Here is a 25,891-nt window from a genome sequence, read left to right on the forward strand (position 1 = left end):
ATAGATCAAAGCGTTATTTATTAAACCACATATTTTTTGGGCTTGGCTTTTGGAGCAAAGCTTGAATTTTCAGAGATAAACAAACTTGAATTTTTCAAGATTTATTATACCCCAATGCTGCAAAAAGCAAGAATTTAATAATCCACCATCTCAGACCTGTCAGGGTCCTGTATAAGTCAATGGGACAGGCACCTTGCCAAAAATTTTTGGCTTTTCTGGAAAAAACTTTAAAAAATTGAGTGATTCGGGGAAAAAAACCCTAAAAATCAGTGATTTGGGGTTTTGCTCGATTTTATCGATTAATTTGGGTTATTTTATTGGGTTATTTTATTGATAAATAAGGTCAAATAGAGCATGAGAGTTTGGTTGTGGTTTTTTAAAATAAAAATATATAAATTCATATTTTATTAAATAACCCCTCAAATGTTAGGACTCACTGGGTTTCCATTTTCTTTATTCTGTAAAATATTGAAAGGCAAAAAGCAAGCTAAGTACAAATTAATGGATAGGAAATTCAGCAATTTTACATAACAGCCAGTGTTAACTTGGGGACTAATCGTAGTAAGCCCCAGTGGTTTGCTACTAATTGATAACCCCAAATAAAACACCAGATTTGCTATAGGCTTTACAGAATTTCTAGCAAATGTGTTCTGCAGATAAGCATTGATTCGTACACATAGTTATATAAACTCTTATAGTGTCAATAGAACAGGAAAAACATGGCAATGTAGCATACATATTCTACTAGATTATGCTGCAATACCAATGAAAAGAAAATTTTATAGAGGAATTTTCTTTCTTCCGACTGGCTCATGTTAGAGACTTTGATTAAAACCCTTTACTGTGATTTCACAGTTGCATGGCAATTGGTTTGGACATATAACTTGATAGAATTTGATGTCACCATTCATAATGTAATTTATTCTTCAATCAGGCAGAATAGATCAACTATAGCATCACATCAATTGAAGTTACAATAACTTTAAATTGCATTTTGCCGTAGCTAGTTTCTGATCCCCATATGGCTCCTGTCATCATTTTCCTATCCCTGAGCGCTAGCTTTATAGCGACAGTTTTTCCCATGTAAAAGGGAAAAAAGATATAATGCAAATGATGTGCAGAAAGTCTGTGCAGGTACTTTTGAAGGTAAATAGACATTTTCCCATTGCTCGCATACACACTCTGATAAATGAACGTGTTCCTTGTAAATAGAAGTAAATACAGTTTTGTGATAGATTCCCATCTTACTATGCCAAGCGGAGAAGAAAACTCCTACACAAGAAATAACAACAAAAAATACTATGATTTATGAAATGTATTGTTTTTTTATTTTATAACAATTTTCTTACAAACATCATTGTAGTCATTTAAGCTTTGAAATAAAGAAGAATGGAAATTCTTTCTTTTGTAAATGTGAGAGTCTTGATTATAGATTAGACTTTTATTTGTACCAATTCTGAGTCTTCTGTTGTCTGTTAGGTTTTAAACATACATTAATGATTCTTGTGTGATTTATTTTGCCTTGTGCAGAAGTAAAGGCTTAGCTCGACTTCAGACAAGTGCTGTCATTTCCATATGCAAGAAAGTCTATTTCCCAACAGGCTGAACAACATGGTCAGTATGGCGACTGAAGTGAACTGGGAACAAAATCACAAAAAGGATATCAAACATTAGTTATGCACTGCAGAAATGTTACAAATTAAAGGAAACAATTTCATGCATGTTGCCATGTTTATTGATAAGTCTGTCTGTCTTAAAGGGGATCTAAATTATTTGGTTCTCTAAGAAATTGACTAAAAATATAATTAGAGATGTAACAGATTCAGCAATGAGATTATATTCAAGGTAACATACCCTGTTCATACAAACAGTTCTCAAACATTTAGGAGGTTATTTATCAAAAGCTTTCAAAAACTCAGAAATGTTTCAATTTTTTTGTTCTGAAAAATACCATCAAAACCTAGAATTTCTCAGGTTAAATACAACACAAACTTCAATAAATCTGTCCTTTAAATATCTGTATGAGCATCACAAATATACACGATCATTTGTATTCGAGGGGGCACCAATTTAGGTAATAAAACATGCTTTGCTACCAAGTGGTTAAAAGAAAAATCAGTATATTAATAGACTTTTAATTTTCTCTAAGCAGCAAAACATGTGAAATCTGGTTATTCAGAACAGAAGTCTTATTTATTAGCATATTTGTGTTATTGCTATATATAGGATGAGCCATTGTTGCTGATGATGAAACCTCATCCAATGAATCTAATAACAGTGACCACTGAAGACAAATGTTTGGTAGAATTGAGCCACCAGTAATTTCTCACTTGCATCAGAGGCTCTTTTTTTATATGATATGGTAGGAAGGCAGAATTAAAAGGAAGTTAAGTAAACAAAAAAAAGAATTAAAAGGAAGTTTAGTCAAATATTGTCGCTTGTCAAAATTATTCGGACACCCGTTGACTTTGGACGCGTATAAAAATTGACGTTAGCGTCATAAATTGTTGTGCGTCAAAATTATTTTGTGGCCCATTGACTTTAATGCGTTTCGCCAATTTTTGCAGTGTCATGAATTTTTTTCGCTGTTTAGTGAATTATTTGCCAAGGCGAATCGGCTCAGATTCGCCCATCACTATTTATAATACTCAAAATTAATTTCTAGGTGAGTTGCCTCTTGAATCTGTAAGGGTATGAAGCCATGTTCTACAATATATTTGTATTTAATTACCTGTACTAGTCAGTAGGTGGCAGCAAAGGAAATGGAATAATACAATGCTGTGTATAGTAATGAAAGTTTATATTTATTCACCTCTCAAAACGTGAATAAGGCTAATTTAGGGGAGTGATCTGAACCCCACAAGTGTGCTACTGAACTGTAATTACAGGTTTGTGGTTGTATGAACAAGTTCGATTAATGCATCACAGATTATCTAAGGAGGTGGAGTCCTGAGAGGAACAGGAAGTGATGTGGGGCTCCCTTCTGCAGCACCTAAGGACAGTTTTGCAGTGAATGATCCAGAGTTTCCTGTCTGTGTGGTTTTGGCCGTGGAAAGACCTGTGGATTCAGAAGGAAGCATGGAAAGCTTGCTTAAAGCACCCAAGGAACTGTAAGCGCAGCCTTGCTGCATCATAGTGCATACCAGTGACATTTTGTATATTACAGTACATTGCTAGAGACATACTTCGCTGGGCTTGGAACTGCATACAGGGAAGCCTCGTGTAAAGAGAAGGACACATTACCTGTGGATTACAAATAGTATTGCGCAATACTTAAGGGTGCACCCCAAAGACAAAGACCGGGAAGGAACATTTAGGGGCAGCCAGGCTGCTTCGCGGACTGTGGGGGAATATTTAGCAGGAGCTAGTTTTAGGTTAGGCAATCTTACTGTTATTGTGTGATTTATACCTTGTTATCTGACTGTTTATACATGCCCAGCTATTTATCGTTTATTATTGTTCAGTAAACTGCACTGCTGGGTAAGAACCGTTGTCTGTGTCTGTGTGGCATCGTGTACCCTCTGAATCTGTGAGCCCACCCCTCGCTTCCGCTTTCAAATCACTGACTTTTAAGTAAATTAAGATCTCTTTAATGCATTCTCGTTGATGCACTTGATTCACAAATATTCGATTTCTAGCATTACCATATGGCCATAGAATTATACCATTCCCGACAGGGCAAATTCCTCTTTTAAAACCTAACCACTGGCTATGTCTCATGAAGTTATACAATCACTGATTCTTTCTGTATGCAGAAATGTAGCTTTCTACATAACTCGGAAGCAAAACCCTATATTATCTCATTAAAGGGGACATATACCATTTCTAAATGTGTTCAATGCAGGCTTGTCTTTTGATCATGGCTTATCTAGTGTTGCCAGTAACTCATGGCATAGTATAAACCAAGAGAGGGGAAATCTGGCCGTACATGAACCTATTTAAGCTGCCAAGTAGGCCGTTTCACACCAAGGACCAGATACAATTTGGCCCAGCATATAGTTGAAAAAATCGGGTAAATATCTGCTGGTATGGCAACCTCGCCAAATAAGTGGATGTTAATGTGTATGGGCATCTTAAAATCCAAGGCATCACCACAACTGATTATAAATTCTATGGAGAACTGTACTAAAGAAGATAAAAGAAGGATGTTTACCCTATGATCTTCCAGTTGTAACTCTGGAAATAGAAGTTCTAGCATCCTCTGGCAGGTCACATGGCAACATCCCTGGTACAAAGAAAGAAATATAGAGAGAGGATATATATGGGTAAAAAAAAATTAATAAATAACTTGATTTTATAGAGAAGGGTTTTCTTAGCTTCTACAGGGAAATGTCAATATAGTTTTAGATCCTGTGATGTTGCAAGGTATGCAAAAAACATTTAAATAGCTGTATTGTAGCTTTTAACAAAGATTTCTTTGTTTTCCTTATCATTCAGAAGCTAATCTGTGACTTTACTGATACTGAAAAGTAGTGATTAGTAGGAAAGAAATGACTAGTCTTTCAGTGCTAGTGATCACTTTTCTTGATAGGAAGATTATTTAATTTACTTATACAAGCTGCAAAGGTATGTCCTAAGGCTTTTAATTTAGCAGCAATGTGTGCTGTATTTGGTTTCCGTTTCATGTCATCAGAATAATTGCTGCTGCTGGCTGTGTTGGAGCATTTGGGACTAAGGGGTAGAGAGAAGCAGAGGGGAGGACGATTTTGGCATGGTTGCGTGTTTAATCAGTGCGTTTAGAGCTCAAACCAATTCTGCTGCCATCACTGCAAATCAGTACACCACGAAAGCTAATTTGATGTTTACTAATTTTTGACATAGAGCAAACTGCTTTGGATAGACAGCTTAAAAGTCAGAGCATACTTTTAATGCCAATATAAAGTCTGGAAATAAAAGGACACAAAGGATACATTGTCTCTTCAGGATAAAGTCACTTTATAAAGGGGAATATAAAATGTAAAGTACATGTACCATTCCTTAAATATGTATGTGTGTGTGTATATGTATATGTATATATATATATATATATATATATATATATATATATATATATATATATATATATATATATATATATATATATATATATATATATATATATATATAATTATTTTTTTTGAGTATATGAGAGAAGATAATAGATTAAATAAATAAAAAAGGAAATATAGACAAACTACAATATATATTCACATTTTAATACATACATCATATTAAACAGTAATATGAACAGTGACAAATGAGACTGTTAGGGGGCGATTCATCAAGGGTCGAATATCGAGGTTTAATTAACCCTCGATATTCGACTAGGAATTGAAATCCTTCGACTTCGAATATCGAAGTCGAAGGATTTAGCGCAAATGCTACGATCGAACGATCGAAGGATTATTCCTTAGATCAAACGATTAAATCCTTCGAATCGAACGATTCGAAGGATTTTAATCCAACGATCGAAGGAATATCCTTCGATCAAAAAAACTTAGGCAAGCCTATGTGGACCTTCCCCATAGGCTAACATTGAGTTCGGTAGCTTTAAGGTGGCGAACTAGGGGGTTGAAGTTTTTTTTAAAGAGACAGTACTTCGACTTTCGAATGGTCGAATAGTCGAACGATTTTTAGTTCGAATCCTTCGATTCGAAGTCGTAGTCGAAGGTCGAAGTAGCCCATTCGATGGTCGAAGTAGCCCAAAAAACACTTCGAAATTCGAAGTTTTTTTACTTCGAATCCTTCACTCGAGCTTGATGAATCGGCCCCTTACTCTGTATTGCATAAACTGTATACATCTTCTGTTTTTAAACATTATGTTAGGTCTTGAGCTGCCACTGATAACTTTATTTATTTGTCTCTTAAAGCAGACATTGACCAGAACCTGATCTGGGTTAACTGACACAAATCCACTCTGCAACAAGTTATAGAATATACCCATATGTCCAGCAAATTATCATTGTTTAAAGTATGATGGGAGATGTAGTCCCTCAACAACAGTGATGTAGTCCTCCAAGGTCAGTGTTCCAATTGATACAAGATTATTTTCCAATGTGAAACCTGTCTGATCCATTCACGCTTGATTCTCTTTTTTTTGTGTTTCATATGATACTTGCCAAAGAAATTCAATATTTTTTATTCTCTGCTTAAACAACAGTATATATCCTTTCTGAAGTTTGATTGCAATGTAATAATTGTAATAAACGATCGCAATAATTTACATTCTCATTAGAGAATTCTCTTGTATCAGCTTGGAATGTTTCCTATAGGAAACATAATCGAGACATAATCGATCCACTGATCTGAACTATTCTTATTTTCAAAAATAAAGGCAAAATTTTCAACAAAAAAATGTTTGTTTTATTTTTACATTTCTTCAGCTTTGCCACTATATGACCCCTTCTTTAAAGCAGGAACAACTAATCCACCCTCAACTTTTGAAGTTTTGGCAAGAAACAGGCTACTACTAAAAAGGCGTGATTTCTGCTATATATAAACAGTTGGTTCAGCCCTGTACAGAACCTTGTCACTCTTATATGATCAAGTGGGACTCCATTTTACAACAACCTCTTTCTAATCCAGCCTGGAAATCTACGGTATATGACACAATGCTAAGAAAACATCTATAAACTGCTCATATTTTGGTATCATACTCAAACTATTTCCAAACTGCCCTCCTACCTACTGGAGGAACTGCCCACTCATTCAACCAATATCGACTGAAATAGATGCACTAATGAGCCACCTCTTAAGACACCCAGTCCCCAAAGATATATCAACTTTTCTTTTGGGAAAACCCTTTACTAAAACACACACAAAACAGGTGCTTACAATTGCCTCTAAATGGAAATAGTTAGCTAGATAGATTATTTCTGAAATCCTAAAAATGGTGAATGATAATAACTCTTCGCATTCAGAATATCCTTCCTACAAAATAAAACAGCTCAATAACTCAACATTTGGTTCATATCTTTTCCTTCCTGAACCACCTCTCTATTACAACTAACTTTCCCTACTGCATGGTTGGTGCCCTGATTGTTCCTTTTTCTTTCTCAATATATGTTGAACTATATTTCCCTTTTCCCTGTAAAAATAAAAAAGTACCTTACTGGATCTAAGCTAAGATATAATTATATAATAAAGATATAATTTACTGGAGGCAAATCAATCCTATTGGATTTATTTAATGTTTAAATGATTTGTATGTAAATCCAAATTATGGAAAGATCCCTTATTAAGAAAACCCGAGGTCCCAAGCATTCTGGATAACTGGTCCCATACCTGTACAACACACTTGTTGTGATCAACATACTTCTATAAAACTGTCTTTCTATTTTTACTTCTACACCTTTCCTTGAAATGTAATATCAAAAATGACTCAATAAAGATTGCAAGTTACAAATAAAAGATTTAAATATAGTACAGACCCCAAAATATATTTTTTTTAGCACAATTGTAAGTATTAACGGTATATGTGACAAAACATAATGATAGTTTTTAATTGTCTGTCAATGCATTGGCAAACCCCTAGCTCTGATATGAAAAATACTATAGATTGATTATTCAAGAAACTATACAAAAATCTTGACCATAAGCTCAGAATATATTTTGGAAACATAAATATATTTTATAAACATCAGTATAAAAAATGTATAAATCAATGCAAGGAACTAAACGCATATATTTGCTTACATGGGAAGAATTCACTCCAAATGAGCAAAAGACAAATTTAAAGTCTCCCAATCCAACTCTTTCTGCTCCAACCACGTAATAAATATGAAGAATTTTTTTACTATGAAATATCTATTATCTAGTACAAAAAAAAAATTAAGGTTCATTTGGTTAATCTTTCTTAACTGGCCTAAAGGGGGAAATACAGAATACAGTGAAAGAAAGAATTGACCTCATTTACAGTAATACAGATTTAAATAATTCATATATGTGAAATCAATCAGAATGACATGTCATATTTATTTATATTGAAAGAAGTGTTTGGTATTCATACATATTACCAGATTTGTGTTTATGTCAGTAATGGAAAATGTTATGAATCAGACACAATGATTATACATGATGCATAGGTTTTGTTGCTAGATAGAGCATGTCACTAAATAATATCAGTAAAGAGAATTTCATTTTGTATGCTATATTTTTACCTTTTTATTTAACATAAAAGGCAATTGAAAAAATATAGTTTACATGGATTAATAAAATTAGAATGTATTCATTCACTGTATGCTTTTAAATCTTGCTTTTACATCTGAATATATATCCATTTAGTAAATGGATATATATTCATGTATATGTTTTCCTGATTGCTTGTTAAGGGAAACCACTGGACAGTATGTGGAGTTGTTAGATGGCTATCGCTGACCATTATTGCTTAGAGCTATGGCACACTGGCTGATTTGATGAATGTAATAGCTGCAGTCAAATTGTTCCTATGCCACTTTTAGGCAATGTGAATGAACATGAAGTTGGCCAGCATGATCAATTCCTGTGTGGTTTAGTCAATACATGAGCTGTCAAGAAATGTTGAAGCTTTCTTAGTCATGATCAGATGTGAATGCTCTAGGGGTCCAACCCTTGCCGTAGACCCAGGTGATCTATGTTTGACATGGACGAACAATGGCTCAGGCCAAGGTAAAGTGACTCAATCCTGAAATGCTGCCATGGAGATGTGTTGGCTGGAATAGACTGAACTTCAAATTCAGACACAGATTCAGTCATGTCCGGTATCCCAAACCCAAAACAAACACCAAGGTTCCGTTCACGGCTCATGCTTCTGCCTATTACAGCCGTCCTTCACGTCGGGAGCAGTCCTTTGCTACTCAGATGCCATCAGGTCTTATAGTGAGAAAACCAATGCAAGGTTTCTGGGCAGACAAGGGAACAGGAATGTGTATCAGGAAGGATGGGGAAAGAGTAAAGTGCTTGTTTGGCGATATTGCCAAATGACCGGATCTCTCCCCGATAAGCCCACATTAAGGTGGGCGATATCAGGCTGATCCAATCTTAGGCACTAGGGCCCAATGATCGGATCATAATGCTGCCAATTAGGGCGGTCGGATCTATGAACAGTTGCGGCCGTGATCCGACGGGATTTTTTAGCCTGCCCAATCGACATCTGGCTGATTTTCGGTCCCCTTTTAAGGCTACACCCATGGGCCGATAAGCTGCCGAATCAGTCTGTCAGCAGCTTTTATCAGCCCGTGTATGGCCACCTTAAGTGTAGTTGTGGAACAGGCTGGGTTCTATACCAATCATATGGTGCAGTATGGAATCAGGAACCAGAAGCGTAGGCAAGGACACAGGCCAAAAAAATGGTCAGTAACAGGCTATGGTCGGTACAGGCAGAGAATCAGCAGAGGTCAGAGACAGGCAGTGGTTAAAAACAGGATACCAGCCAATAAGCACATCCAGGATGTATCTCACAATAGTCCTATGTTGGGCAATGTAAAAACAGCACTTTTAAATATTTAAATTTTGTGGCAAGCACGATGACTTCAGACACGAAGCATCGAATAAAAGGCGAGACTAAAAGGTAGAATGCAGGTGTCCCCACAAGGAGTTGTAGAATATGTGAGCTCTTCTATAATGTAAGATAACTGGTGAACACAAGCTTGGGTTTGCATTCTGTAACAAAGACAATTGAACAAGAAAATAAACTATAAGATTTAAATGAGCTGAAGTCAATGGAATGGTGAAAATTACATTTTAGCACTGCAATAGCATACCCATTGTACCACCCTGCTAGAAAAGCTCCTTTCCACTGTGCTACAACTGTTCTTCATAGAAAAGGCTCCCATATTGCCAATTTCTTTTAAACATAGCACCCTGCAGATCCTTAGATAGGCAGGGTGAGGGCTCTGATCCTATTTGTTGATGTGGAAGCCAAAGGGCAAATAATATTGATGTCTGCATAAAAAACAGACTGCATGGTGAAATTCACATAATTCATATCACAATTTTTCCAGAAAAACTGTACTGGCTGAAAAAGTTTGCTCATCCTTAGATAAAATGTCTCCCACGATTAAGTTAGCATTTATGCATTTACACAGATTTTTACCCATGCTTACAAAAATATTTTATAGCATAATAGTAATAATAATAATATATAAATGTGCTTATTTTACTTTGGTTTGGTTACTTCCATCCTCTACAGCTTTCCTTAATAGGATTGTCCCAAAAGGAAATGGTCTGTGTTTAAATCCTATATTATTTCATAGCTTTTAACAGCTGCAATCCATGGATAGTGGTTGACAGATCTCTTTGATATCTCTAACCCTTCAACAGAAATCTCTTTTTTTTTTTTTTGTAGCTGCCATAAAATGTAAATACTGTTTAGAGAAGAATGTATATGCAAGCCATAAGGCACAGAACTGTAAATGCCTCTCTCTCTCTGGTGCCATACAATTATAAGATTATGTGATTGTGTTAACACTACAACTTTTCAAAGCACAAAAACAAAAAGAAAATGCAGATGCAAGATAAGGAATATACTGTATGTAAAGACAAAGTGAACCAATGAATAGATAAGGGACTTACTAGTCACTAACAAGTGTCACAAAGCTTGTATCAAGTCCAGTATCCTATAGCACTCAATCATCTGGTTTCATTTAAAGGTTACACATGTAATTTCTGCAGTCTCACTCCAGCTCCCGTATACGTTTAGCAGTTTATCCACATTTGTGTTAGCAGTGTAAGCCCCACAATCCAACCACACTTATCACTTTTGAATGGCGTAAGGCTTCACTACAGACTCTATAATAGCCCAAATAGTGAAGATCAAGGCACACCAAGCACCACATGGATTAAACGCTACTTATAGAATATTCCCAGATGTTATGCACATCAGATGTTAATTTGTTTACAGTTTCATTTTAAGTTACAGTCACATGAAAATTATAGGCCTGCTCTCCAAATATGCAATCAGCCTAATGATAAATAGCCACCATCATGTATATGGCCCATATAATTAAGAGTGTGATCATTTCCTCCATGTGAAACTATTTGTTCTCCTATTTGGCACTTGTGAATGGTATTGCTCTTAAGCCTCCCAACCCTTCGATCATGTTCCCGCTGTGTCCTACTCTCTTGATCATAGTTCCAATGGCATCTCTCTCTCTCTCTGCTTCTTCTGTGCTGTTCACTATAGGTGTTGTTCAGAAGATTTGTTTTGTATTTTATGGCTGAGAGCACACACTTTACCAGAGAGCAGAGCAAGGAATAGCACTAAATCATTTATTTTAAAAACTAAGATATTTTAAAACCCAATGAAATTCAAAATGTATTAAGCAAAGGCCTAACTTCTTTCATTTCAGGAACACAATGCAAAGAAATGGCAGGCTTGAGGAGGAGCAGTGGTCCCCAACCAATGGCTCGTGAGCAACATGTTGGATGTTGATCCCAGAGGCCTCAAAGCAGATGCTTATTTTTGAATTCCTGACTTTGAGGCAAGTTGTGGTTGTATAAAAAGCAACTCCTTGAGACCCTGGACAAGTTACTTAATCTCCTGGTGTCCCGGCTACTTAGTAGACCTATAATGGCTGCCTTGCTTGCTGTAAAGCGCTTTGCATTCCATGGTAGAAAAGTGCTCACTAAATGAACAATTTCCTTTCCTTTTAAAAATTTGCAAAAGCTCTTCCCCATGCTGTAACTTATAGCTACAGTGCAAAAAAAATCTTTGTTAATAAGTTTAGATTTTTTTGGTGGTTTTAACCATCAGTAAAAGACAGAACTGATAAATCATCCTCCAGGATTTAAAAAAATGGCCCCAAAATACATATCTATCACTGGATCTGAAAAACAATATAATTGTGTTTCTTAAAAATGCACTCTACTCGTCCTTTATATGGTTTATTGAAACGAGATTTTTTCTTTTTTTCAAAATGTTGAGAAAGATAAGGCACATTGCAATAAACATTATGGAAACTCTTCCCACTTAGGATTTGTTTTATTCAAGCATCGCTCCAAGTTACCATTCATCTTGCATGTTTCATAGTTTCATTTACATCCTGCGCCAGACTGATACTTTCACACTCTGTTGTAGGAGTTCTATTTTACAACTTGTCATGGAGCATTTATAAAAATCATACCATTGGCCCTGAGGTGTGCTGCTGCATCTCTCTAAATTAAACCCCATCTGTCCTGTGTTCCCAGCAAGAAATTCATTCCACGTCTGAACATTTCGCAACAGACAGTGGCAAAGCCATAAATTATACATGAAAAACAAAATATGTTGCAGTCCGAGACATTAGCGTGCACAGATCTGCAGATCTGTGTTTTATTATATAGATGTCTTTAAATCAACAGAGAGGACAATTAGGGTTAAAAGTGTAACCTAGTATTGACAGCATTGTAGATGAGGATGAGGGGGACTTCAAACACCAGCTGCTATTATTTGTAGGGTGTTTTTCACTTTACACCACAATATCGAAGAAGTTTGTCTTTGACAAATGACATTTTCTGCAAATATCAGATGTTCATAATAAAACCTGGAGACCAGCATGTAGTCTACACGGCCAAAAGTGAATCTCTCAGGACCTAATTTAAGAGGCTGTAACTCGGGGTTGTCCTATACAAAGCCCTCCAGCTGTTCCTGAACTTCAACTTTCCACAACCTCATACAGTTTTCTGCTGTTGATTGGATGTTAGGAGTTGTAGAATAACAGCAGCTAGAAGATTAGATATTCCTGATTTAAATAGTAGAGGTAATAGAACATTAAAAGGCCAGGATATCCCCTTGTTTAACATGAGTTCAGTGAATAGGACTTGTGCTGAACATATAGTTATTTGCGAAGAAGAAGCTATAGTTCGCTTTATGAACAATCCATGTTTTTTTTTTACTTTTCCTATGCTAATAAGTGAAAACAGGGAAAATGATAAACATCTTCTGATGTATTTTTTGAAATTAAGCAATATGAATAATTTTGAATAATAAGTGGTCATTTACATTTCCAATAATATTGTTACTATGTAGCCCACAATTTAAAGGGGTTGTTGAACTTTAAGTCTGATGTAGAGAGTGATTTTATGAAACAATTTGCTATAGGATTTCATTTGTTATTATTTGTGGTTATTGAGTTATTTGGCTTTTTATTCAGCAGCTCTCCAGTTTTTCAGCAATCTGGTTGTTAGTGTCCAAATTCCCCTACCTACCATGCATTGATTTGAATAAGAGACTGGAATATAGATAGAATAGAAAGATGAGTAATAAAAGGTAGGATTAATAACAATAAATCTGTATCCTTATAGAGCATTTTTTTTGTCAGAAGAAGGCAAATAATTTAAAAACTATAAAAAAAATTAAAATTAAGGCCAATTGAAAGCTGCTATACGAAAAGTTAACTTAAATGTTAACCACCTCTCTAACACAGGCAACAAAACCAAACGTCATTGCTTTCTATGAAGGGGAATATCTGTGCACCAGGAATCTAATTATCTACCTTGCAAGGACCAAACATGGAGAAGCTTCAATTTCCCTGTCTGTCCTCCTTAGTGTAAGAACTAATGAAAACCATAGCTGTTTGTGATTAAAGGACAGGCATAAAGTATGTTCAGCACCAGCCCCTTTCGCTGAACATATGGATATAACGCACTTTAAAAAGGTAATACTATGGAATTTGTACTTTTATCCAAGAGTCCTTTTTAAAGTAGAAGGAAACCCCCTGGGTGCAAAAACCCTCCCCTCTGTTGCTCCCCCTCCCTCCTGGCCTACCTGTCCCGCTGGGCAAATAACTTGTTACTTACCCCTCTGCGCAGGTCCAGTCCACAGAGTTTACAAATGCCATCTTCTCCCAAGCGATCTTCTTCCTGCTTTGATCGGCGTTTATGGCGTATGCGCAGTAGGAGCATTTCGCCGGTACGGATCTACTGCGCATGCGCCAAAAGTCAAGAAAACTTTGTGACTTTTGGCGCATGTGCAGTAGATCCGTACCGGTGAAATGCTCCTACTGCGCATGCGCCATAAACGCAGATCAAAGCAGGAAGAAGATCCAGGGAGGGAGGGGGGAGGGTTTTTGCGCCCAGGGGGTTTCCTTCTCCTTTAAAGAATAGGCCAGAAGAGAATTAGCCCTGTCAATATGCTGGGAAGGTGACTTGTTCAGGAACTCCATAAACAATTGTATATTGTGAATGACCCAGCTGATCCATTTCAGAATGCTGTAAACAATAACTTTATGAGTAAAACGGGATGCAAGCTAAAAAAGAAACAGAAGGAAAAACTGGAATATTTTTCTGTAAATGCTCTATTTTTATAGGTTCATTAGTATCCTTAGCATGTTACTATTGCACAAGGGCTAATGGTACATGAGCATTTTTATCATCATCCTCACAAGGAGAACCAAAGTGTTCAAAGGGCCTCTTTCTGCTGGCAATTGCTTTGTTATTACACTAGTATCGCTTGGAATGCAGACATTATGGTAAAGATTTGTGCTATGAGGGAGCCCATCCCGCATTCCAAAAATAAAAATGTTTTTGATTGTTTTCATTGAGAAGTTAATAATGAGTTAATAAATGCTGACCTTTATAACAGGGTGGTACAGAACCTCTGCCCATGTTTATTCTCATTGTTTCATTGTTTTTGGCTAAAGAAGGTACCCATGGCACCCAAATATCATTGTAAACTCATTGTAAGGTACAGAAAGTATACATATGTAGATTATTTTATCCATAGGTGGGCCCCCAATAAAGTGTTTCTGTAAGATGCCACATTCTTGTTGTACAGGTATGGGACCTGTTATCCAGAATGCTTGGGACCTGGGATAACGGATATTTCTGTAATTTGGATCTTCATACCTTAAGTCTACTAGAAATTCATGTGAACATTAAATAAGCCCAGTTGGCTGGTTTTGCTTCCAATAAGGATTAATTATATCTTAGATTGAATCAAGTGCAAGGTACTGTTTTATTATTACAGAGAAAAATGAAATAATTTTTACAAAGTTTTTTATTTGATAAAATGGAGTCTATGGGAGACAACTTTTCTGTAATTCGGAGATTTCTGGATAACTGATTTCTGGGTATTGGATCCCATACCTGTTTAAAGCACATGCACGAGGACAGTACCATTTCCTCTACATGAAGCTAGTTTTTACTGTTTGTCAGAGCTTAAATACTCCCACATAATAGTTTACAAAGAACCAGCAACTATATATAAATATACTTGTAAATACTTTGTAAGTATTCATATTTAAGCTTAAAGGACCAGTAACATCAACTTTTTTTTTAAAAGTTGTTTGTATATAACAAAAAAAAAACCACCAAGACATATTTAACTTTAAAATTGCAAAGTCTTTATTAAGAAATAACTTACCAATGCTCCGCTTTCGCTCCTCTTCAGAAAAGGCGACAGGGCGTCGATCCATTGTGCGGTGCTCAATTTCTCCCTCCTGCCTTCTATAGGAAATAGACAGGGAGGAGAAATCGAGCCCGCATGATTGATCATCGCCCTGTCACCTTTTCTGAAGAGAAGCGCCAGCAGAGTTTTGGTAAGTTATTTTTAATGAAGACTTTGCGATTTTAAAGTTAAATATGTCTTGGTGTTTTTTTTTCCGTTATATACAAACAATGTTACTGGTCCTTTAACAGAAGGTAAGGTAGGAGGTCTTTATCTATTGCATTGTTCACTGCATGATTCCATTTTATACATCATTGGAAGTTACATAAATCATTGCTTGAACCAGCAAAGGACATCGTCATTGACATAAATAAAACAGTAGACAAATGATGAGTGCATTGGTTTATATGCAGAAGGCCCTTGCACAGCTCAACCATATGGCAGCTCTTTCTCACATAAGAAAGTAAATGTTCTCTTAACCCAGTTTCATTTACTTTCTAATTAAGGTCAAATGACTAATAGGGTGTTTTACCTATTAATCATTTAGTAATGTAAAGTAAATCCATGTATTGTTATCTATTTCCATTCAAAATCTACTATTCCCAACACATTCAGTATTGTGTGCCTTGTACAGCCTTCATAAGAAAAAAAAAACCAGTTATCTTGCACACTGAATCAAATATGTAAAGTAATAGAGCTAATATATGTCTGAGGCAATTATATTCATAATAATTCAACAACCCCTGCTGTATCTTATTGTCTTAATGAATCTTAATCTATATTTTATTTCCTGGCTTAGACAATGTACTTTGCACAATGATTACAGATATCTGTTTATGTAATTAAAATGAATGTATTATTAAAAGTGATTTTTCCTGAAGAGCCTACGTATTTTTTTTCTAATGATGTTACAGTTAGGCCTTTATTCGTATTTTTACAGCCGCATGCAAAGTAATCTGACAATCTGATCAGTTGGAGAACCATAAGCCTAGCCTTCTGTACATGCCGGCCTTTGTTACACATAATAACAAGGATAGCAAGAGAGCATAGCTCCTTTTAAGAGGGCACTGGTATCTGTGTAGTTTGCAAGACCAGCAGATACTAAAGATTTTAGCTCCATCTGCTGCTCAAAGCAGAGCCATTGTCACTAAATAATAATCCAACTCCTTTCAGTGCAGGTATTTGTACATTAGGTTAGTGGGTTTTAAGGCATTAAATACTTTCACAGTGCAGCTTGAAAAAGAATACAACAATCTGCAATACCGAAAAGAGCACAGAAATGTGTTTAAAAATATGAGATATAATGTGTTTTCCGAGGAGCAACAGACAACTGATGAAATGTGCACAGTGCACTTTTTTAGGGTAGTGATAACTTCCAAGGAAGCTGCCAGGCACCCAACAATATACAGTACTTAACTAGGATTTTGGAACTTTTGCCCCCTGTCTGCAGCATAAAGAGATTTAGAATTATATGTACTCCAAGCAGAATTGTGCTTAGTACAAATGTGCACCTATGCTCCTCTTGTTTTACGATGCTTCTTTGTTCAGGATACATTAAAGGCTAATGAGTTGCCCCTGCTATGGAGAAATCCATTTATGACTCTGATTCTAATTACATCATACCCCATTCCTTGGATTACTAGACCATGTACACTTGCACACCTGTCTTCTTGATCCATCTTAGAAGTTTAAAACACCTTCAGAGGCCAATAGAGAGCTGATAGGGAAGGTTGAGAGGTACAAACTGAAGGCATTATGATCTTTTAATAAGGAGAGGTCAATGCCACGAAATGCTGAGCTCTCTTAAGCTATTTTGGTCCATATGCTCACTTAGGTGATTGTTTAAGCAAAGTGCTTTCATATTATGTGGAACAGAAACCTGCGATCTGAAGGCAAATTTTTATTTGTTTTTTGTAGCTAGTAATAGACAAAATCCAGCTTTTTGAAAAAGCATAACTGATAGGATATAAGGATAAAGATACAAAATACAAGAATAACAAATGCAAACTTACTGTACACCTTTTCTTATTTAAGGTGCACATAAGTAAGCCATCATTAAGAGGGATTGGGCTTGAATTATTGTCAATATAAAAATCTGTTTGCTCTTTTGAGAAATGGATTTCAGTGCAGAATTCTGCTGGAGCATCACTATTAACTGATTCATTTTGAAAAAAAAAAAAAAATTCCCATGACAGTATCCCTTTAACTCCATAACTACAAGTTGGATGTAGTCGTGCGGGTCAAAATATAATGGGGCGGACAGAAGAATCGGATGTGTAAAATACACGAAAAATTTTCCATCGGATGTGACATGATGTGAACTCAGCTGCATCTTCATCTGACGAGATAAAATCTATTGGTTTTTTTTCCCCAATGAAATACATTGATGTATGTAGCTGTATGAACAAACTTCACCATCCTACTTTAACTGATCCGACTTTACATTCTAGCTGTAGCTGGGGATCAGAGTTCATGGCATTCAACAAATCTTGTTCTGAGGCATGGTGTTGCGTGGTGTTGCATGTTGTTGCGGAGTGCTGCATGGAAGATCAGCTAAATTCTGGACCAGAAAATATGATCAAAATCTCTTGTGTAGTTTTACCCTAACCCAAATGGACTTTATAACTATTAAAAACCAGAAATCAAGTTGTCGCAAAAATATGTGCCCCCCTTTTATCTAGTTTCTGCTTCTGTGATCCGACCATTATTCCTTTGCAGTTTGGGTAAAGTTGTTGAGATAGCTATAGCCAGATCTAACGGGGGCTACAGTATGTGGAGCTTTATGATCTGCTTTTAGTTCCTGGTTTTCAGTATAAATGTAATGGTTCGTCAAATATTTTGAAAGCAATTACAACTTTTATTGTTTTTAATGCTGAGTTAAGGATGGGTACACTTGTATCCTATAGGTCAAAGTAACTGAATGTTTAACTCATGCATGAATTCTACCATTTACTATGATAATTTGGCTAGTGGAGGCCAAAGAGTCACTGGAGTTGATGGACGAGAAGTAACAGGTATTATCTGGAAATTCATTATCCAGAAAGCTCCGAATTACAGGAAGGCCATTTAAATTTTAATCAAATAATTCAAATGTTTAAAAATGATTTCCTTTTTTCCTGTAATAAGAAAACAGTACCTTGTACTCTATCCAAACTAAGATATAATTAATCCTTATTGAAGGAAAACAATTCTATAGGGTTTATTTAATGTTTACATTATTTTTTAGTAGACTTAAGGTATGGAGATCCAAAAAACAGAAAGATCCAGATCCGTAGGACCCCAGGTCCCGAGCACTCTTGATAATAAGTCCCATACCTTTAATAAAATCATAGCTCCCACTTATGAAAATGAAACCCAAAAATTCTGAAAAAAAATCATCAATAAATTGAAATGACCATTTATAGGAAACTAAAGTGAAAATAATCCCGCATAGCCACATTCATTTTCCTCTAAATGTAAATTTAAAAAGATGCTGCATCCCACTGAAGACTACCCAACGTATAATATAGCTTGTACTTGACACTTTTTGTGTAATGGTTTTTATAGTAGCAACTGCCAAATAATGCAAGAATACATTTCACTGAGAAATGCCATTATTCTCTGGAACATTTCCATGTTTTTCCTGTTGTTCGTTGTTTTTGTTGTACTTAAATTTTATAGGAACTGTTTAATAATGTGAAACAGAAACTATGAATTTAGATAGCTTATTGGTTTTGGGAGGTTAAACATATAAGAAAATCCGGTATCTTTTCAGACCTACATACCATGGAGTGAATTTAGAAATTTCAGTGACAAATGTGACTGCTTCGATTACCTTGACTTCCCATCAGAGCCCTCGCATAAAACATCCTAACTGCTTATTAATTTGAAGGAAATATGGTTAGTCATTCACTCACTTACAAGGTTACAAAAGGCATTGGTTGCTCCATCCAGCCGACCCAGTCATTCTGCAAACTATTTAGTACAATTACTTAATGGGATTAATTGGCATTTTTAAGTAAGCCACTGCCAGATTGATTCATTTTCTTTCTTTAGACAACATTAATATATTATGCTGGAATCATTCGATGTTGAGTTCATGGACTGCAAATCTAAGATTGCATTCTGAGGAAACGAGCTTGATTTGTTGCCGTGGAAACCCTTTTTCTGTAAATGTACTTTAATCTCCTGATAACACTGTATCTCGAAAACATTTTCGTGACAAATTCTTATTAAACTCTTGCTAGTAAGAGCTTAAGAGCTGCTTTAAAATTAGGTTTATGGGCCATTAATATTTTTTTTCTAGTCTTTTTTTCCATTGTCATTTTGGAAGTCATTTTTTTGGTAAACACTTTTAAGATGACATATGCAAATGCATAAATATACAGTAGCATGCCATCAGTAATTCAAGCACTTTGTGTAATGGGAGAAATAGCATGAGGGTATAAGCAAAAGTGGCCTTTAAAGGAGCAGTAACATCAAAAATAAGTGTTTTAAAGTAATAAAAATTGAATGCAGTGTTGCCCTACTACTATTGTTTATATAAATAAGCTGCTGTGTAGCAATGGGCGCAGCCATTCAAAGGAGAAAAGGCTCATGTTACACATCAGATAAGCTCTGTAGAACATAATGGTGTTATCTATTATCCACTATTTAACCTGTGCCATATAGATTTTTTTTTCAATTCCTGCCATTGCTACACAGCAGCTTGTTTATATGAACTATAGTAGTGTTTACGAAGCAAACGCACCAGTTTTACCAGTGCAGGGCAGCACTACATGATATCTTCATTACTTTAAAACACTTTCATGTTTTGGTGTTACTGTTCCTTTAAACTGTGGCTGCAGTTTCAGAAGGATTTCCAGTGTTACATTGCATAATCCTGCACTGCTGGTCTAGTACTTAACTAGAACTACTCTGATATTAAATAGTATTAACAGATTGAATTATTTTATTTTTTCAATTGCTTGCCACAAAGGTAGAAACCCCTCTGGTGCTGCATCCCTGCAGGATGAAAGCTGGAGCATGACTACCTAAAATTCAGTCTTCAAGCTAGAAACCCTGAAGTAGTTGTGAGCAGATCTCAGTTTACACTGTACTACACATGCTATTAGAAAGAAATTAACACTAAACCTGCTTCTTATGTCTAATGCTGAGCAGTAGCAGTTCCCAAAACAGCAAAAGAATAACATGTATCTGATTCCATACCTATCATATCCACGCAACCCCAACCAGCCTTAGTTGTAGTAGTAGTAGTAGTAGTGCATAAGTTCTACTCCTAAAATATTTTTAAAAGTCTGTTTTTTATGTAACAGGTAGGGTCAGGGTTGTCCTAAACCTTCCCTTGGGTTACTATCCATTGGTTTCGATACCTGGGCAAGGGGTCCAACTCCCAGCAACTCCCAGTAGGCACAATATTATTAGACTCTTTATCTTCAGGTGGGGCCACCATTTATGGAGGAATAGGTTACCACTTGGTATAAGCACACGCAGTATTGACTTGATCAAATAAACTTTGCGCGCCAGTGGTTCTTTAAAACAGCAGAACATTTCTTGAACTGATGGTACACTTCTCAATACTCAGTCACACAAGATGTGTGCTTTGATGGTATACTCCATGAAGCAAGTAGTGGCAGCAGCGTCATTCAATATGTTACTCATGGATACTGTCGGATCCTTTGTTAGTCAGCCTTGTGAATTGAGCCGCCTTTCCTGTCTTTGATGCACATTCCCCATTGAAGACGACCTCACAGCTGGTTTTACAGTACAAGGATCTCTCTATCCCTGAGCTTAATCACTTGAGTCCCTAACCTGGCAGGACTGTCACCGCAGGGTGCTAACTCTTCACTAAACTCCTCGTTGAGGCCTTAGCTGCTCACTAACTTTCCTGAAATTATCTGTCATTCCTATAGTGACCTATTACAGTTGCTGACCTGACACTGGCTTGCTCCTATACTGAGGCCTACCTCCACCTCAGGCCCTCCCAGCTGCACGCCTCCTCCTCCAGAGAATGTGTGCACCAGAAAGAGACAGAACACACGGCAACATCCCTTTTTCTAACCTCTGGGAAACTACTCCCTCTACCCAATGGGGAAAAAAGACCCAGCTTAGCTGGCTAATACATTTCCTGGGGTATAGGAAAAACCTTACAATCCTACATCTAATTGCTTCAAAATCTAAGATTGCATTTTGTAAAGTATTACAATCATTGTATATGCCCAGCTTGAATGAGCTCAATGATATCTTGCAATGGGATAAAATGTGGGGTGGATGAAATTACCCCAGGACAACCTGTTTTTGTAAAGAGGCATACAATCCCTAGGCCAAACAAGTATATATCTTGGTCAAAGGGGATTTATAACAAATATTCAAGGGTTTTTTAAGATGATGCTCCAGTTGACGAAAACATCCCTTAATCATAAAAACACAAGTCTCAAACATTCTATATAATAGTTCCCATCCCACAGCTATGTAAACTGAGCAAAATTCAGTTTGTTTTTTTGAAAAATGATGCATTAATATTCGGTGTGCTTTACACTGATGCACATAATATGTTTTGAAAGGTCCTTTAAATGTATATTTATGTAGACATTGCTTTTCAATTGAAATTTGCTAACTTTTACATGTGTACTTTTTGTTTATGTTGTTCCAGGCCATGATTTATTGGCTGCTGACGCATGGTGATGAGAGTTATTACTGTGGACCAGGGCATGACATCTAAGAAGTTATAAACAACACACTTAACATTTCTAAAATGATAAACTAAAGTAAATGATTTTGTGTACAAGTGGTTCTTATGGCTTGCATTGCCATTGTTAAAAGGGTTTATGAAAATGAAGTGGAACTATATTAGAACTGTGTACCTGGTCTGAATATGTAAAATGCCAATTCTAGATAACCCCTGAGGGTGACTTGTTAGTGATAACTTTGCAAATTGGTCAGCTTTACGAAATTTCCAGCAACCAAGAAACACCCAGATTACTTAAATGACTCATGTACACTACTGGATCAACTACAGGTATAGGATCCCTTATCCGGAAACCCAATATCCAGAAAGCTCCGAATTACGGAATGGCTGTCTCCCATAGACTCCATTTTATCCAAATAATCCAAATTTTTAAAAATGATTTCCTTTTTCTTGGTAATAATACAACAGTACATTGTACTTGATCCCAACTAAGATAAAATTAATCCTTATTGGAGGCAAAACCAGACTATTGGGTTTATTTAATGTTTAAATTAATTTCTAGTAGACTTAAGGCATGAAGACCAAATTACGGAAAGATCCATTATCCGGAAAACCCCAGGTCCCGAGCATTCTTGATAACAGGTCCCATACCTGTAGTAGTTAATATTAAGCCTTATTAAAGCAAAGAATCTCTATATTTAATATTAATTGCATATAGAATTTGGAAGTTTGCTTATGATTACGATTGTTCACCTGATCGAATATTTGCCTGGCAATAGGGTGCAAAACTGTGCTAGCAACGGTCTCTTTCATAGTTACATAGTTACATAGTTACATAGTTAAATTGGGTTGAAAAAAGACAAAGTCCATCAAGTTCAACCCCTCCAAATGAAAACCCAGCATCCATACACACACCCCTCCCTACTTTTAATTACAATTCTATATACCCATACCTATACTAACTATAGAGTTTAGTATCACAATAGCCTTTGATATTATGTCTGTCCAAAAAATCATCCAAGCCATTCTTAAAGGCATTAACTGAATCAGCCATCACAACATCACCCGGCAGTGCATTCCACAACCTCACTGTCCTGACTGTGAAGAACCCTCTACTTTGCTTCAAATGAAAGTTCTTTTCTTCTAGTCTAAAGGGGTGGCCTCTGGTACGGTGATCCACTTTATGGGTAAAAAGGTCACCTGCCATTTGTCTATAATGTCCTCTAATGTACTTGTAAAGTGTAATCATGTCCCCTCGCAAGCGCCTTTTTTCCAGAGAAAACAACCCCAACCTTGACAGTCTACCCTCATAATTTAAGTCTTCCGTCCCTTTAACCAATTTAGTTGCACGTCTCTGCACTCTCTCCAGCTCATTTATATCCCTCTTAAGGACTGGAGTCCAAAACTGAACTGCATACTCCAGATGAGGCCTTACCAGGGACCTATAAAGAGGCATAATTATGTTTTCATCCCTTGAGTTAATGCCCTTTTTTATGCAAGACAGAACTTTATTTGCTTTAGTAGCCACAGAATGACACTGCCCAGAATTAGACAACGTGTTATCTACAAAGACCCCTAGATCCTTTTCATTTAAGGAAACTCCCAACACATTGCCATTTAGTGTATAACTTGCATTTATATTATTTTTGCCAAAGTGCATAACCTTGCATTTATCAACATTGAACCTCATTTTCCAGTTTGCTGCCCAGTTTTCCAGTTTAGACAGATCACTTTGCAAAGTGGCAGCATCCTGCATGGAACCTATAGTTCTGCACAATTTAGTATCATCTGCAAAAATAGAAACAGTACTTTCAATGCCCACCTCCAGGTCATTAATAAACAAGTTGAAAAGCAAGGGACCTAGTACAGAGCCCTGCGGTACTCCACTAACAACACTGGTCCAATTAGAAAATGTTCCATTTACCACCACTCTTTGTAGTCTATCTTTTAGCCAGTTCTCTATCCAGGTACAAATACTATGTTCCAGGCCAACATTCCTTAATTTAACCAGTAACCTTTTGTGTGGCACTGTATCAAATGCTTTAGCAAAGTCTAAGTAAATCACATCCACTGCCATCCCAGAATCGAGGTCTCTACTTACATTCTCGTAAAAGGAAATTAAGTTAGTCTGGCAAGATCTATTACGCATAAAACCATGCTGGCACAAACTCATAGTATTATGATTTGCTATGAAGTCCAGTATCTTATCCTTTATTAACCCTTCGAAAAGCTTTCCTAATACTGACGTCAGACTAACTGGCCTATAGTTTTGAGGCTGAGAGCCTGATCCTTTTTTGAATAGAGGCACCACATTAGCAATTCGCCAGTCTCTCGGCACTATGCCAGATCTCAATGAATCCTGAAAAATTAAGTAAAGAGGTTTGGAGGTTTCGCTAGTGAATTGTCCTCTACGCCTCTTAGTAAATTCGTAACATATATACACAACAGAAATGGGACTTATCCCCCTGCCCATGTGACCCCAAATTGCTCAATTTTAAATAAATACTCCTAGATGTGAAATAAAAGGCAATATTTATTCAACACTATGCCAATATCAAATTAAAACCAATTAAAATAAAACTAAGCAGCGCTGCATGTGCAAAAGGGATCCCTTGCTCTAGTCTATATGTATACAACCATATAAATAACAATTATATGCTGTAGTATGAAATAGCGTATTTAAGATTAGACCGGAGCTCTCCAGTAATGGACGATAATCTCAGTTTTTGAGAAAGTAAGTAGTCTCAGACAATCCTGTATTAATATTCAATCAGTTGTAGCCAAGACATGGTGTTAATACATCCCCAGGTCTGAGGCATGCCAAAATCGCCGATTTTGTGAGGCACCCCCTATGGAACAAGTCTCCTCGAGATGTAGGTGTACTACACCATTAAATATTAAGGGGGATGCACCTTCAGTTTAAGCCAAAACCTTCACGGAGAACCCAATCGTGTGTGGGTGGATGCGGTCATTTAGATTTGCCAAAGAGGCAGGCAGGCCATCCCCTAAGTAGCGTGTCAATAGGGTATTGGTTTCTCCCAACGTGGCTCTCTCAATTGAAATGTAATAAGCGAAAGTCCATAAGCGGCCCCACTGTGACTCAGTGAGATGGCGTGTGGTGGCGTCTCCACTGCGGCTCCGTATGGATTACCCGCGACAGTCCTTGCACTACAGACTTGCAGGAGAGGATCCCCACATACACAACATACGGTGCACCTCAACAGCCGTTTCGCCACAAACGTTGCTTTGTCAAGTAAATTGGTGGTGTCCCTGCAGATTTCTGATGAATTTTTGCTAGCGACAGCCACTTTGACGTTCAGTAAATCGGTCCCCCTATCTCAGCTGTCTTTCTATGTTGCAGACTATCCAGAGTAAATTAAGATTAAGGACCTCAATACTCATACTACTAAATAGTGAATATTTTAGTTGCAACTAGTTATTGTGCATTGGTTGTTTAGTTGTACTATGCTGTAGTCAGTTTAACTTTTTGATATTAAATATATATATATATATATATATATATATATATATATATATATATATATATATATATATATATATAGTAAAGAATGGACCCGCACTCCAATGTTCTTAGTGAAAAAAATTTTGTGTTTTATTCACAATGCATATCCAACGTTTCGGTCCACGTTGGGACCTTTCTCAACGTGGACCGAAACGTTGGATATGCATTGTGAATAAAACACAAAATTTTTTTCACTAAGAACATTGGAGTGCGGGTCCATTCTTTACTACATATGCAAAAAACTTGACCAACGCACCCATCATCTAAGAAATCCGGTAAGAGTGCGCTCACCACAATTGACTTTATATATATATATATATATATATAATGTAAAAATCTGAATTCCCAAAGCCGACAAAAGCAAGCCCTCTCCTTACTA

General features: G+C 36.5%; 1 long non-coding RNA gene across 1 annotated transcript; it reads right to left on the minus strand.

The window, feature by feature from the left end:
- Positions 1 to 1,398: 1,398 nt before the first annotated feature.
- On the minus strand, positions 1,399 to 4,228 carry LOC121397031. The gene is made up of 2 exons (XR_005963366.1): positions 4,154 to 4,228; positions 1,399 to 1,637 (listed from the first exon to the last, which is right to left on the minus strand). It is a non-coding gene; the product is annotated as an uncharacterized LOC121397031 (long non-coding RNA).
- Positions 4,229 to 25,891: the final 21,663 nt, after the last annotated feature.

The sequence above is a fragment of the Xenopus laevis genome, chromosome 8L, assembly GCF_017654675.1.
Source record: "Xenopus laevis strain J_2021 chromosome 8L, Xenopus_laevis_v10.1, whole genome shotgun sequence".
Lineage (NCBI taxonomy): Eukaryota > Metazoa > Chordata > Amphibia > Anura > Pipidae > Xenopus > Xenopus laevis.